Source organism: Balaenoptera physalus (genome assembly GCF_965194825.1).
Source record: "Balaenoptera physalus genome assembly, chromosome: 11".
NCBI classification, from domain to species: Eukaryota; Metazoa; Chordata; class Mammalia; order Artiodactyla; family Balaenopteridae; genus Balaenoptera; species Balaenoptera physalus.
The window spans coordinates 362,177-375,218 of NC_138896.1; positions in this window are offsets into that span (position 1 = coordinate 362,177).

Below are 13,042 nucleotides of genomic sequence, written 5' to 3' on the forward strand. Positions count from 1 at the left end.
ACCGGGGACTGGAGGCTGGCCTCCTCTCCCTGGAAGGCAGACTCCACTGGAATCTCCCAGTCCGAGCAGCCCCAAAGACTAAGCTGCCTTTGAAGTGACGTCTCGGGTTCATGTCTATATTTAAACTGGAGTGAAAGAAAATAAACCAGATGAAAGAGTTCACTAAAAACAGCCACCTCGGGGAGCAGCGACGCCTGCCAGCCACGCCGTCTGGGCGACGCCCACGTTCCACTCACCTGTTCGGGTTGTGATCTGGCAGCAAAACAATGGGAGGAAAAAATCCCCACATTTTCACAAGGAGGTTTACTGGAAAATCTTCTAATAAATAGTCAGAAGCACAGCAATCTCGAAACCACCTTCTCATCGTTGAAATGTTGTTTTCAAAATCGCCCCTCTCCTTGGCCACCTTTGGTGGTCCGGCGGTCACACGGCTGCACCCCAGGCTGCACTGGTATCACCCATCAGGGGCTGAACTTGTCCCCCCAAAATTCGTACGCTGCAGTACCTCGGGAGGTGCTGTGTTTACAGGTGACGGGGCCTGTAAGCAGGTGATTAGGTAAGATGGGGTCACTAGGGTGAGGCCGTAAGCCCCCAGAACTGGTGTCCTCAAAGAGGAGATGAGAACAGACAACAGGACACACACAGGATGGCGCCACCCGCGGGCACGGGGAGGAGGTGGCGTCCACAGGCCCAGGAGAGAGGCCTCGGCAGGGACCACCCGGCTGACACCTTGGTCCCGGCCGTCCAGCCTCCAGGACTGAGTGGAAACAACCTTCCTGTGTTCAAGCCTGCCCGACTGTGGAACTTAGTTATTTGCGGCGGCCCTAGCAGACCCATGCCATCTTCCTAGAGACTGTTTTCTTAAAAAAGGAAGCTTGGGAGTCAGCGAGCCCCCTCACTTTACAGACGAGGAAAATGAGGGAGGCCCCAAATCTCGGTGACTGAACCCACAACCACTGAGCAAACCAACAGGCCCCCTACTGTACGGAGTGGCCAGGAGGCCCCCGCAGGGTCCAGGCAAGAAGTGAGGGTGCCAGCAGGGGCAAGTTCTGGACATATTTTAAAGGTAGACTTAACGATGTTTACCAGTAGATCAGATGTGGGTGCAAGAGAGAAAAGAACAGCCAAGAATGATGCCAAGAGTTTGGCTGGAGCGCAGAGACCTGAGGTCCTCGGCTTGGACAAAGTCACCAAGGTCCCAGATGGGCGGGGGGGGGGGGGGGGTGGGAGGGGGAAGCCGAGGGAGCTACAGGGCCACTCCAGGACGCAGTGGAGGCCGAGATTCAGGGGCTGAGCGCCCGCTGCGTCCCTCCCACCTGGACGTGGATTCTGGGTCGCGACACACGGCCATCCCTCAGTGTGAGAATGTACGTTACAGTTGCCTCCTTCCCATCTGGTGCTCCTGTCATAAATCTTCTTCTACATGTTACAAACCTCGTATTACCTTTTCCTACTTTTGGTTTAGACAGTCTTTTAAAGCAATCAAAAATAAGAAAAATGTCTTTGATGTATATTCTCATTTTGAAAATGTGCAGGGTTCTTCGGTGTGTGTGTGTGTGTGTGTGTGTGTGTAGATAATTTCCACCTAGCATCTTCCTTTTGATTGAAAAATTTCCTTTAGCATTTCTTGTAATGTAGGTCTGCTGTGAGTTCTCTCAGCTTCTGTTTGCTGGAAATGAATTGCCTCAGCTGCAGCTTATCTGAAAACACCTATATTTTAATTTTACCCCCTCATTCTGGAGGGAGACTTTGATTTGGTAAGAAATTCTGGATAGGCAATTTGCTTCAGTACTAAAGATGTTTATCCACTGTCTTTGGCAGGCTTAGTCCTCCTCTAGTTTCCACTCATTAAACCTGCCTGTTTAGGCGAAAAATAAGTTCAATACATATTCTACGTGATAGCCCTTCAAATACTTGAAGACAAACATTATTCATCAGTGTATTAATTTAAAGACTTAGTGCCAATGTGCCAGATACGAGAGTAACAGAAACTAGAGTCAGGGACGAAAACAGTAGAATTCTTGCTTTCTGGGACCTCGAGGTCTAGTAAAGACAGAAAACTAGTGCAACATGGTAGGGGAACTTCCACAGAGAATTGGGGAGCGCAGAGAAAGGACACCCGGCTGGAGGGACAGAGTGAGGAACAGGCGTCTGGGAGGGAAACAGGAGCTCGCTGGGCCTGGGGCAGGGGGTGGGGGCCCCTGGGCGTGGACGCTGCGACACGGCGCACGTGTGGGGTGAGGGCGGGGGAGCGGGCCTGGACCACATCGCGGGGCGCTGCCGTCTGCCTCGTGCGGCGAGAGCCGCTCACACGTCTGGGCAGTGGGGCAGCCTAGACACGGGGACACACATGTGATGGTGTTTCCGAGCGCAGAAGCAGAAGGGCGCTGTTCCCGGCTGTGCTCTCAAGGCTAAGTCAGCCCCTTAGAAAGAGAATCTCTGCACGCGCGCGTCCGAACAGGGTTTCACAGGCAGAACAGCGTGGGGGACGCACGGAGACGACATTCAGCGGGCTGGGCCGGGGCCTGGGATGCAGAGACAAGCGCCATCGGACAGAGACCCAGGTGCGGGCGACCGCCTTGGGAAGCCCCCGGGAGCAGGCGAGGCCGGGGTCGGGGCACAGGTATGGGTAGACCTGAGACTGGGAGGGAGGATGACGGTCGTTTTAGTTAAAGCTTAGAGGGTGAGGGGAAGCCGTGCCTGAGGACCAGTACAGAGAAGGCAGGGATGCCTGGCACAGAGAAGGCTGAGCGCGTGGCCTGGGGCAGAGGTGACGGCTGAGGCGGCATCCGGGGCATGGACAGGACTCGTGGTCGACCTGGGCAGCAGCTGGGCGTCCGGTGGGGCCCACACGCCGCACGCACCAGGGTGACTGGTACCACGGAGGCCTCGGGGAGACAGGGGTGCGGGCTCCCGGGGGTGCAGACCACAGCAAGCCCACCCCGTGGGAGCCGGGAAGGAGGAGGGCCCAGAGCAGACTCAGCAGCGAGTCTGGAGGAACGTGGCTCAGGTCAAGGGCAAGGTCGCCCTCGCCGCAGCTCCCGCCAGGCCTCCCGGTGCCCTCCACCTCCGGAGCCGCAGTGGGGCTGGGCAGTGGGGCGGTGAGCCGGGCAGGTGCCGTCCTGTTCCTGAAGCTCTCAGCGCTCCACCACCTTCCCCAGCCCCGCCCTTTGCTCTCCGGGCACCCTCTGAGCCCCTTTAGGTGGGGGTGGGGGACTTGAACTTCCGGCAGGTTGAGAACATGGTCCTCAAATTGTCCCCGAACTATGTCTTTTGAGATAATTTTAGGCTTCAGGAAGATGGCGAAGACGGTAAGGGGAGCCCACAGCCGGCGCCCGGTTCCCCTGATGTTAGGATCTCACACACATGTCATCAGTGACCAGCACGAGGCCCCAGGCCTGTAGAAACACGGCTTTCTATGCAGGTCTGGCCGCCGGAGGAGCTCTTGCACACCCATGCCAAGTGAACTAGCCCCGGGGATGGAGCGAGAACGAGCCCTTGATGTGCCCTCGGGGAAGGGGCCGGCGGCCTCCACCCTGACGGCGCCTCCCCGCCCGGGGCTGGGGAGAGACGGGCTGCCCGAAGGCGCAAAAATGACTGAAGGGGCAGGCTCACCTCTGGTGGCAGGAAGGGCAGCTGGAGGCCAGGGCTCCTGCAGGGTCACAGCCCAGGGAGGGCAGCTGCTCCACATTTCCAAGCCCATTTCTGTTCTCAGTGTTTCACTCCGATGTCCTTCCCGACTCAGGTGGGAAAACTCACATCGAAGAGAACAGAGCTGATGTGACCGGGTCTTCAGGGCGTCTTGGCATCTGAGATGCAGGACCGAGCAGGTGCGGGACCCGCCGCCGCCCAGGCCCAGGGCAGGGATGTTCCCAGCCCAGGGACCAGATGCGGACCCCTGACTCCTGGCTCCCAAAGCCTCCGACTTCCAGGGAACCTTCCCGCCTAACGACCGTGCTGCATCTTGATGTTTTTAAAATATCCCGAAGCACTTGAGTCTCACCTGTACGTGAAGGAGCAAACGTATCATCTATTTTTGTAAAGAAACGTCTTATTTTCTGAATGAAGGTGCGTTGGGATCTTCTCACAAGTGAGGTGACACCGAGGCTCCCCGAAATGAAGGAATGAGGTCCGCCTGGCCAGGGTGGACGAAGGGGGCCTCAGCCCTCCCCTCGGGCTCAGCTGGAGGGAACCGCACACCAGAGGCCGTTAGACGTTCTGGGCTGAAGGGCGATCTTCAGCCCCGCTCAGCCGGCTGCCCCCGCCCTCTTACGCAGACGCCGCTCTTCTCCAGGGTCTCCTTGAAAGCGGGGAAGGGAAAACCAGAGTCTTCTCTTGGCCAAGCCCCTCCCCCAGCCACTGTTGTAAAACGCAGAAGTGGGCACGGGGGGAGGGGCCCGGCTGGTGAGGCTGATTCCAGGGCTTTGGCCCCCTGCTCCTGGGGACGCCCCAGCCTCGCAGGCAGAATCGTGTGTCCAGGTGATAAGCGGCCTCAAAGGCCGGCCGGGCCCCACCCGACCAGGTTGAGGTTGGAGGAGAGGCTCAGAATCCGGGAATTTACACCGGAAGCCTGGCTGGAGCCCTTCGGGTTCACGGACGTGGATTTAATGAAACAAGATCCCTGCAGGGAGGGAGGCAAAGTAGAGGGGAGTCCGTTCTGGGGATAAGCGTGTGGAAACAGCACAGGTGCTCAGAGCAACGCTCGGGTCGGGTCAGGGACCCCAGAAATTCTAGGACACGGAGCAGCTAAATGACTAAGTTTGAACACGTTTTCTAAAAAGTAGACTTTGGTGCAACCCCTTCCTGTCACCTTGGCCCTGGAGCCCCTGCGCCTGCTGGGTCCCCTGTGTCCTGCAGTTGCCCCAACCTGTGACCCAGGAGTCCTGTCCTGGACCTGCCCGTCTTCCTGTCTGACGTGATCCCATCCCTCCGTGGCTTTTCTTGCTCACAGCCCTGGGGGTCCTGAGTAGTACATCCGATTTCTTCAAACCCAAACAGAAATGTCAGGGAGTTGGGGAAGAAGAGAATAAATGCTAATACGTGTAAACTCAGAACAAGACTGACAAAGGGGAAGTGCTCCAGGCGATCAAGGTGCCCGAGGTCAGGGCACAGAGTCTGGGAGGGCAGATGCTCAGACCGTGTGACCAGGGTCACCCAGTGCCTGGGCCCCCGGCCCGTGGACGACACGCACACTGACGTCAGCAGGTAGGCGAGTGGCTGGGCGCTGGTGCCACATCCTTTCAATCAGCGGGAGCTGGAGAAGCCGGCAACGGGGACAGTGCGGGAAGCACACCTCACCTGTGTCTCCATATGTCCGTAGACACACAGGCAGTTTTCAGAGGTTCTGACGAGGAGCCTACAAGTGTCATTCACACGGTCAGTGCAGGTAACACACCACGCACTCCCTCCCCCCGTGGAGGGTTTCCTGCTGTGCCCTGGTGCTGTGACACTGAGGTAATGGGCCTAAAAGACCCCCCAGCCGCCTCCTCCTCACAATGATCTCTCTTCTGACGAGGATGGAGGTCGTGTGTGAAGTGACAGGACCGGGCGGAGGGGCCGTGAGGATCTTGCTGGCTTGGATGTCCGCCCTCCCCATTGACCATCAAATCCAGGGCCAGGGGTTCAGTTTGATCACAGAATCATCTCGTTTTAAAAAGCGGTTTATGTTTCCTGTTTCCCCCTTCTTTCCGGGCTCTGTCTCTGCTTCTCACGGCGTCCACCTGGCCTGTCTCTGTCCTGCCTTTGGACCTGGCCGTCCCTGTTTTATCTCTGTTTCTGCTTTCTTTGGGATCATTAACTTTTTCCTTTTACCTTCTGAGTTTGACGCTTAGCTCATGTTCGGTATCTCTTCCTCTTGAAGTTTTTCTTCAGCTGCATCTCACATTTTGGTGTAAAATTTTTCATTAGTATTCAGCTCTCGATTTTTTTCTAATTTTTGTGATGGTTTCTTCTTTGACCAATGTGTTCTTCAGAAATCTGTTCTAGAGTTCTCACACATGTATGGGGTTTTAAAAGTTATCTTCTCATTACTGATTTCTACAATAATAAAATTTTATTGTGGTTAGGGAACTTGATACTGATTCTTTGTTATTTCTGGAGACTTGCTTTGTGGCTACTATGTGGTCAATTCTCTAATTAATGAATGTAAGCTTCTATAAATTTCTGCCAGATTGTCTTCTAATTGTGCTTTTCAAATTTTCTTTAAATTTTATAATTATTTTGCCTACTTAATCCATTAATACTGAAAAAAATGTGTTAAAAATCTACCAATCTGATTGTCGATTTCAGCAATTTAAAAATTATATACCTTGAGGTTATATCATTAAGTGGACCTAAATTTAAAACTACTTTATCTTCCTGGCAAATTATTACTTTTATCACTACGCAGTAGCTGTTTTTATTCCTGAGCACATTTTGCCTTAAAGTGTCCTTTATTTGATAACAAATTAGCACTACTAGCTTTCTTTTTCATCAATATTTTCATGGCATATTTTTTTTGGCCTGACATTCTTTTGCTTTCAACCTTTATCCTTTAGGACCCAGAAATAATATATTTAAAAATACCATACAGATGGAATTGTTGTTCTAATCTGAGGTTCTATTTTATCTGAAAACATTAGTTTGTGACATTGTGTCAATTCATTTAAAAACATACTTACCTTCGTATTCACATATTCCATTTTCTCTTTTTTGGGCTTTGCCTCCCCCCCCAAATTAATTGTTTCTACTGTTTTTTTAATTCCTCACCAATATACACTGATTTGAAAGTTTTCTGTATTTTTCTTTTTAAAAAATTAAAACACTTTTCATTTTTAAATAATTTAAGACTTACAAAAAAGTTTCAAAAATAGTATAAAGAATTTGCATATTCCTTCTCTTCACCCAACTTCTCCAAATATTAATCACTGCACAATGACCCAAACCAGGAAATTCACACTGATAGGATTAATTATTAATGCATCTGCAGATCTTATTCAAACGTCACCAAGTGTCCGCTGATGTCCTTTTCCTGGTTCAGGATCCCATCCAGGACCATGCATCACAGGTAACTGTCGGGTCTCTAACCTGGGACAGTGCCTGGTCGTCTTCTGTGACTCGACCCTCTGGAGACGATTAGTTTGGGATTGTGTGGAATGTCCCTTAGTTGTGCTTGTTTCGTGTTTCCTTGTGATTAAATTCAAGTTATGAGCATTGCTTCTCTGGCATTTTTGCCAACAAATATGTTAATGCTGCCAGTTGGCAAACGAGGTGTTTCGTTCCAATGTGCGTCCTCCTCCAGATACTCTGCTCATCACATCCTGTTCTGGCCACACCCCCTAACTGGCAACAGGAGGAGCGCAGGCCCAGGCAGCCTGCTGAACCCCACAGGTCCAGAACTGCCCCGCGTAGCTGCCTGGGGTGTCTGACGGGGCAGCCTCTTGGGAGCCGGTCTGGAGAACTTAACTTGAGATGGTCCAGTACTACTCAGAAGGATGGCGATTTATTAAAGTCTGAGATTTCAGTGATGTGCTTCCTCCTGGACATCAGAGCCATATTCTAAATTGTTATTTTAGGAATCCAGTAACTTTAAGAAAGAACCTTATTTAAAGAGAGCTGGGGGCATATTAGGGATGCTCCTTGTGCCTGTCTTACCAGAATTTATTTTGAGGCAGAAAACATTTCACTTTGCTGAGTGTCTGATTAAATCTTAAAAATAATGCAGACAACTCATAAGGGGAAATAGACCCAAAGAACAAAGACAATGATTTTCCAAGGGCCTCAGGAGCAAGTCAAACAGAAATCAGCTTGGACCTCCTACCTCTGGTTTGCAGTGACTGCGAGAACAAAGTCACCAGCAGGTAAGTCAACGGTCTTGTGCATGAGGCAGAACCAACCGTTTGTGCCCCATCTATGTCCCTGGAATACATTCCTGAGTACTGAGAGAATACAAACCAGTCAATCTCATAACTTGGAGATGTGATCGCATTTTGAGGCTTCATTTATTCAGCATCTTTACTGAGCAACTGCCAGTACATACTTATGGTTAAAATCCCACTTCTGTTCCTTTTCAGCCTCGGAAGCACCGAGAAATCTAGAGCACTGTGTGTGTCATCTGAGCCCGACCACTTGCTACACAGATGAGTAAACAGATGCATCGAAAGGTGAAGAGCTTTCCCAGCATCTGCAGAGCCGAAGCCGGAGGCTGGATGGAGCGGCCAGCTCAGAACCCTCCCGACCACCTTCCACCCTTACTGTCCTTCATCCCACCATGTGGGGCTTCCTTTTCCCTTCTTACCACGGGATCTTAGGTCGTCAACTCACATCTGTTTTCTTATCTAACACAAGCATGTAAAGTCCGTAACTCTCCCCTAAGCGTTCCTTTAGCTGCATCCCCCAAAGTCCGTAACTCTCCCCTAAGCGTTCCTTTAGCTGCATCCCCCAAATTTTCATGTTTCATGCTTCATTCCGTTCATTTACTTTCCATTCAGTTCAAAATATTCTCTAAATTCTCTGGTGAGTTCCTCCTCGACTCGGGTTATTTAGAAGTGTGTTGTTTAACTTCCAAATATTTAGTTTTTCTAAATATTTTATTGACTTCTAATTTAATTCTCTGTATGATTCTATGCTATTATTTTTAGATTTGTCTTACAGCCCCGTGTATGGTCAGTCTATCCCGGCAAATGTTCCATGGAACTTAAGAAAGAGCGTGTACCCTACAGCTGCCGTGTAGTGTTTCATAAATGTCGCTCAGATCAAGGTAGCTAGTAGTATTACTCAGAACCTATGTCTTTCCTGATTTTTTTGTCTAGTTGTATCAATTGCCTAGGAGTTTAAAACTCTCCAAATAGGAGAATAACGGAATCGCACATTTCTCCCTTTAATTCTGTCAATTTTTGCTTCATGTATTTTAATGCTCTATTCTTAGGCCAGGCACATGTAGAATTTTGTCTTTCTGACCATTTTATAATTATGAAAAATTCTTCATCTCTTATGACATTTTTCGTCTTGAAACACCTACTTTATCTCATATTAATATAGCCATTCCAGCCCTCTTTATGCTTAACTGTGTGCATGGTGTATTTTTTCCATCCAGTTACTTTCAACCTAACTGTGCCTTTAAATATAAAGTGCATCTCTTGGGCTTCCCTGGTGGCGCAGTGGTTGAGAATCTGCCTGCCAATGCAGGGGACACGGGTTTGAGCCCTGGTCTGGGAAGATCCCACATGCCGCGGAGCAACTAGGCCCGTGAGCCACAACTACTGAGCCTGCGCGTCTGGAGCCTGTGCTCCGCAACAAGAGAGGCCGCGATAGTGAGAGGCCCGCGCGATGCGATGAAGAGTGGCCCCCGCTTGCCGCAACTAGAGAAAACCCTCGCACAGAAACGAAGACCCAACACAGCCAAAAATAAAAATAAATTTTAAAAAACTGCTAAAAAATAAAAAATAAAGTGCATCTCTTGTATATAGCATAGTTGATTTATGCTGTTTAAAATCCATTCTGACATCCTTTGCCTTTTAATTGAAATGTTTAGTGCATTAATATTTGGTGAAACTGTTGCTATGGTTTTGTTTGGGTAAACCATCCTGTTGTTTGTTTTCTACTGTTCTGTTTCCTGTTCTTCCTTTCATGCCTTTTAAATATTATTTGAATATGAAATATTTCAAATTGTAACTGAATTTTTCCTTTACAATTTTCCTATTGCTTTTTAAGCTATACTTCTCTATGTAACTGTCTTGTTGATTGTTGTGGGATAATAATTTATCCCCTTTGCATAGTCCATTTGCAGTCAATTATTATTTCATGTAACATGTAGAAATCTTACAACCAGATGTCCATACCCCCTTCTCTCATGTTACACCTGTAGGTGCTATAAACCCACATCAGACATATTATGTCACATATATCATAAACATCTTTAGAGAAGAAAAAAGCAAAGAAAGTTTTGTATTTCCTCAGCTCTGAGATGTATTTATATAATGCACATAGGTGTCTGTACAAATACTGAGGTGTATTTACCATCTCAGATGCTCTCTGTCGATTTTTGAGGACGTGAGGCTCCATCAGATGTCACCTCCTCTCAGTTTGAAGAACTTCCTTTATCATTTCTTATGGTGCAGGTCTGCTGGCAACACGTTCTCTTAGTTTTATCTGAAAATGTCTTTATTTTGCTTTCATTCTGGAAGAATATTTTCACTCGACGTAGAAGTCTTGTTGACGGTTTCTTTCTTCTGTCACTTCAGACGTGGCTATTTCACCCTCTCCTGGGTCCGTAGTTTCTGATGTGAGGTCAGAATGAATTCAAAACCTGCCCCACCTGTGACAGCTTGTTTTTCTACTGCCGCTACTGGAGTTGCTCTTCATCTTTTTTGCCTCTCTTATTTGTTCTCCTTCTACAACTCCAATTACACATATGTCACACTATCTGGTTACATCTAACACTTTATCCCAAGCATTCTCCTCTCTAGTCTACATTTTAGATAACACCCATTGATCTACTGAGGTTGGCCTCTGTTGATTTTCCTGTTCTCTTGAAAATGTCCTCCATTTTCCTTGTTCTTCATGTGTCAGGTAATTTTGGGTGTTAATTCTAGACATTAGGAGATAACCTGCTAATAATCTGGATCAGCAACCAACTGCAGTTGATTTGACTTGAATTGCAAACTCAGTCTTTGCATGTTTCTTGACTGGTAGCTTTCATCTCAGGCTGCGTCTTCATCTTTAGCTGAACTGTTCTGCTTCATTCAGGTGCTGTTCAGGGGTGTCGGCCAGAGAGTTAGACAAACAGAATTTGGGGGCCTCTTCTCTGGTTCCTTCTTTTCTAAAATTCTCCCTCTCTCTCCAGTAGTTGCACTTTTCTGGATACAATCTTCTAAGAGCAGAAACACATTAGTTTTCCCACTGGCGCCCCTTGTAACCCTCTTCACACCGGGTGTGCCAACTACACCTGGTTCCCAGCTAAAAGCCACAAAAATGGGAAATCACTCCATGTACCTCTGATAATGTGAGTGTGGATTCTGCCTGCTCTGTTCACTCCTTAGTGCCTTCAGGTTGTTGCTTTATGAATTATGGCTGTAGTTTACGGTTATCTGCAAGAGTGTCATCTGATAGGATTTTATCCAGCAAGGAGAAGAATTAGAACTCAGTACCTTTTGAAACATTAAGCTTTACTCTATAATCATTATCCCCTAAAACACTAATACTCCTAGTGTGCATAATGAAAAGGAAATACTTTCATTTTTCTACGTAAAATTACCTCCTTTTATAGAGATCATCTTTTTTCTGAGACTTACTTTCAAAATATACCCACAACGATATGCTGGAACCTATGCCTGTTGCCATAGCAGCAGCCATCACCGCCCTACTTATGCTAAGACAAGACTGCAGCTCTGATTTCTCACGACGTGACCCATGAAAACCTGCCTTAACAAAGAGCTCAGCCCACACCTTCTTGTTCGGCAGGACGTGCAGGCACACAGCGCTCCTCACAGTGCCTCTCGGCCCCCTGCAGGTGTCTGATGCCCACTCACTCTCCAGCCATCTCTTTCCAATCATGAAAGGGTTCGATATCAATTACCTGTACTTGGTTCAGTTGATTACACTTTAGTATCAATGAGCTGGGTTATTCAGTGGCTATCTTTCTATGTCTGTCCTCTTTAAAAAATTTTACTACGGAAAATTTCAAATATATCCAAAGTGAAGAGAATGATATATGTTTCTCACTTTAAATTATTAAGCTTAGTGAGGAAGGCATGTCGAAAGGTGAGATAAGGCCCTTGTGACAGTTAGCCAAGTTGTGAAGGCAAAGGAAAAGTTCTTAAAGGAAATGAAAAGTGCTCCTCCAGTGAACACACGAATGGTAAGAAAGTGAGACAGCCTTACTGTTGATACGGAGAAAGTTTTAGTGTCTGGATAGAAGATCAAACCGGCCACAACATTCCCTTAAGCCCAAGTCTAATCCAGAGCAAGGCCCCAACTCTCCTCAACTCTATGAAGGCCAAGAAAGGTGAGGAAGCTGCAGAAGAAAAGCGTGAAGCCAGCAGAGGCTGGTTCTGAGGCTGAAGGAGCGAAGCCGTCTCCATAACAGAAAAGTGCCAGACGAAGCACCAAGTGCTGATGGAGAAGCTGCAGCAAGTTATCCAGAAGATCAAGCTAAGATAATTCATGAAGGTGGCTCCACTGAACAACAGATCTTCAACGCAGAAGAAACAGCCTTCTACTGGAAGAAGATGCCATCCAGGACTTTCATACCTTAAGAGGAGAAGTCAATGCCTGACTTCAAAGCTTCAAAGGACAGGCTGACTCTTGTTAGGGGCTCTTGCAGCTGGTGACTTTAAGTGAAACCAACGCTCATTTACCATCTGAAAATCCTAGGGCCCTTAAGAATTATGTTAAATCTACTCTGCCTGTGCTCTATAAATGGAACAACGCCTGGATGACAGCACATCTGTTTACCGCACGGTTTACTGACTATTTTAAGCCCACCGTTGAGAACTACCGCTCAGAAAATAAGATTCCTTTCCAAATATTACTGCTCATTGACAAGGTACCTGATCACCCAAGAGCTCTGATGGACAATGAGGTTCATGTTGTTTTCATGTCTGCTAACACATCCATCCTGCAGCCCATGGATCAAGGGGCCATCTTGACTTTCAAGTCTTATCATTTAAGAAATACATTTCGCAAGGCTACAGCTGCAGTAGATAGTGATTCCTCTCATAGATCAGGGCAAAGGAAACTGAAAACCTTCTGGAAAGGATTCAGCAATCTAGATGCCATTAAGGACATCTGTGATTCATGGGAAGAGGTCAAAATGTCAACATTAACAGGAGTTTGGAAGAAGTGGATTCCAACCCTCATGGATGACCTTGAGGGGCTCAAGACTTCAGTGGAGGAAGGAACTGCAGATGTGGTGGAAACAGCAAGAGAACTAGAATTAGAAGTGGGGTCTAAGATGTGACTGAACTGCTGTAATCTCAAGATAAAATCTGAACAGATGAGGAGTTGCTTCTTATGGATGAGTAAAGAAAGTGGTTTCTTGAGATAGAATTTACTCCTGGTAAAG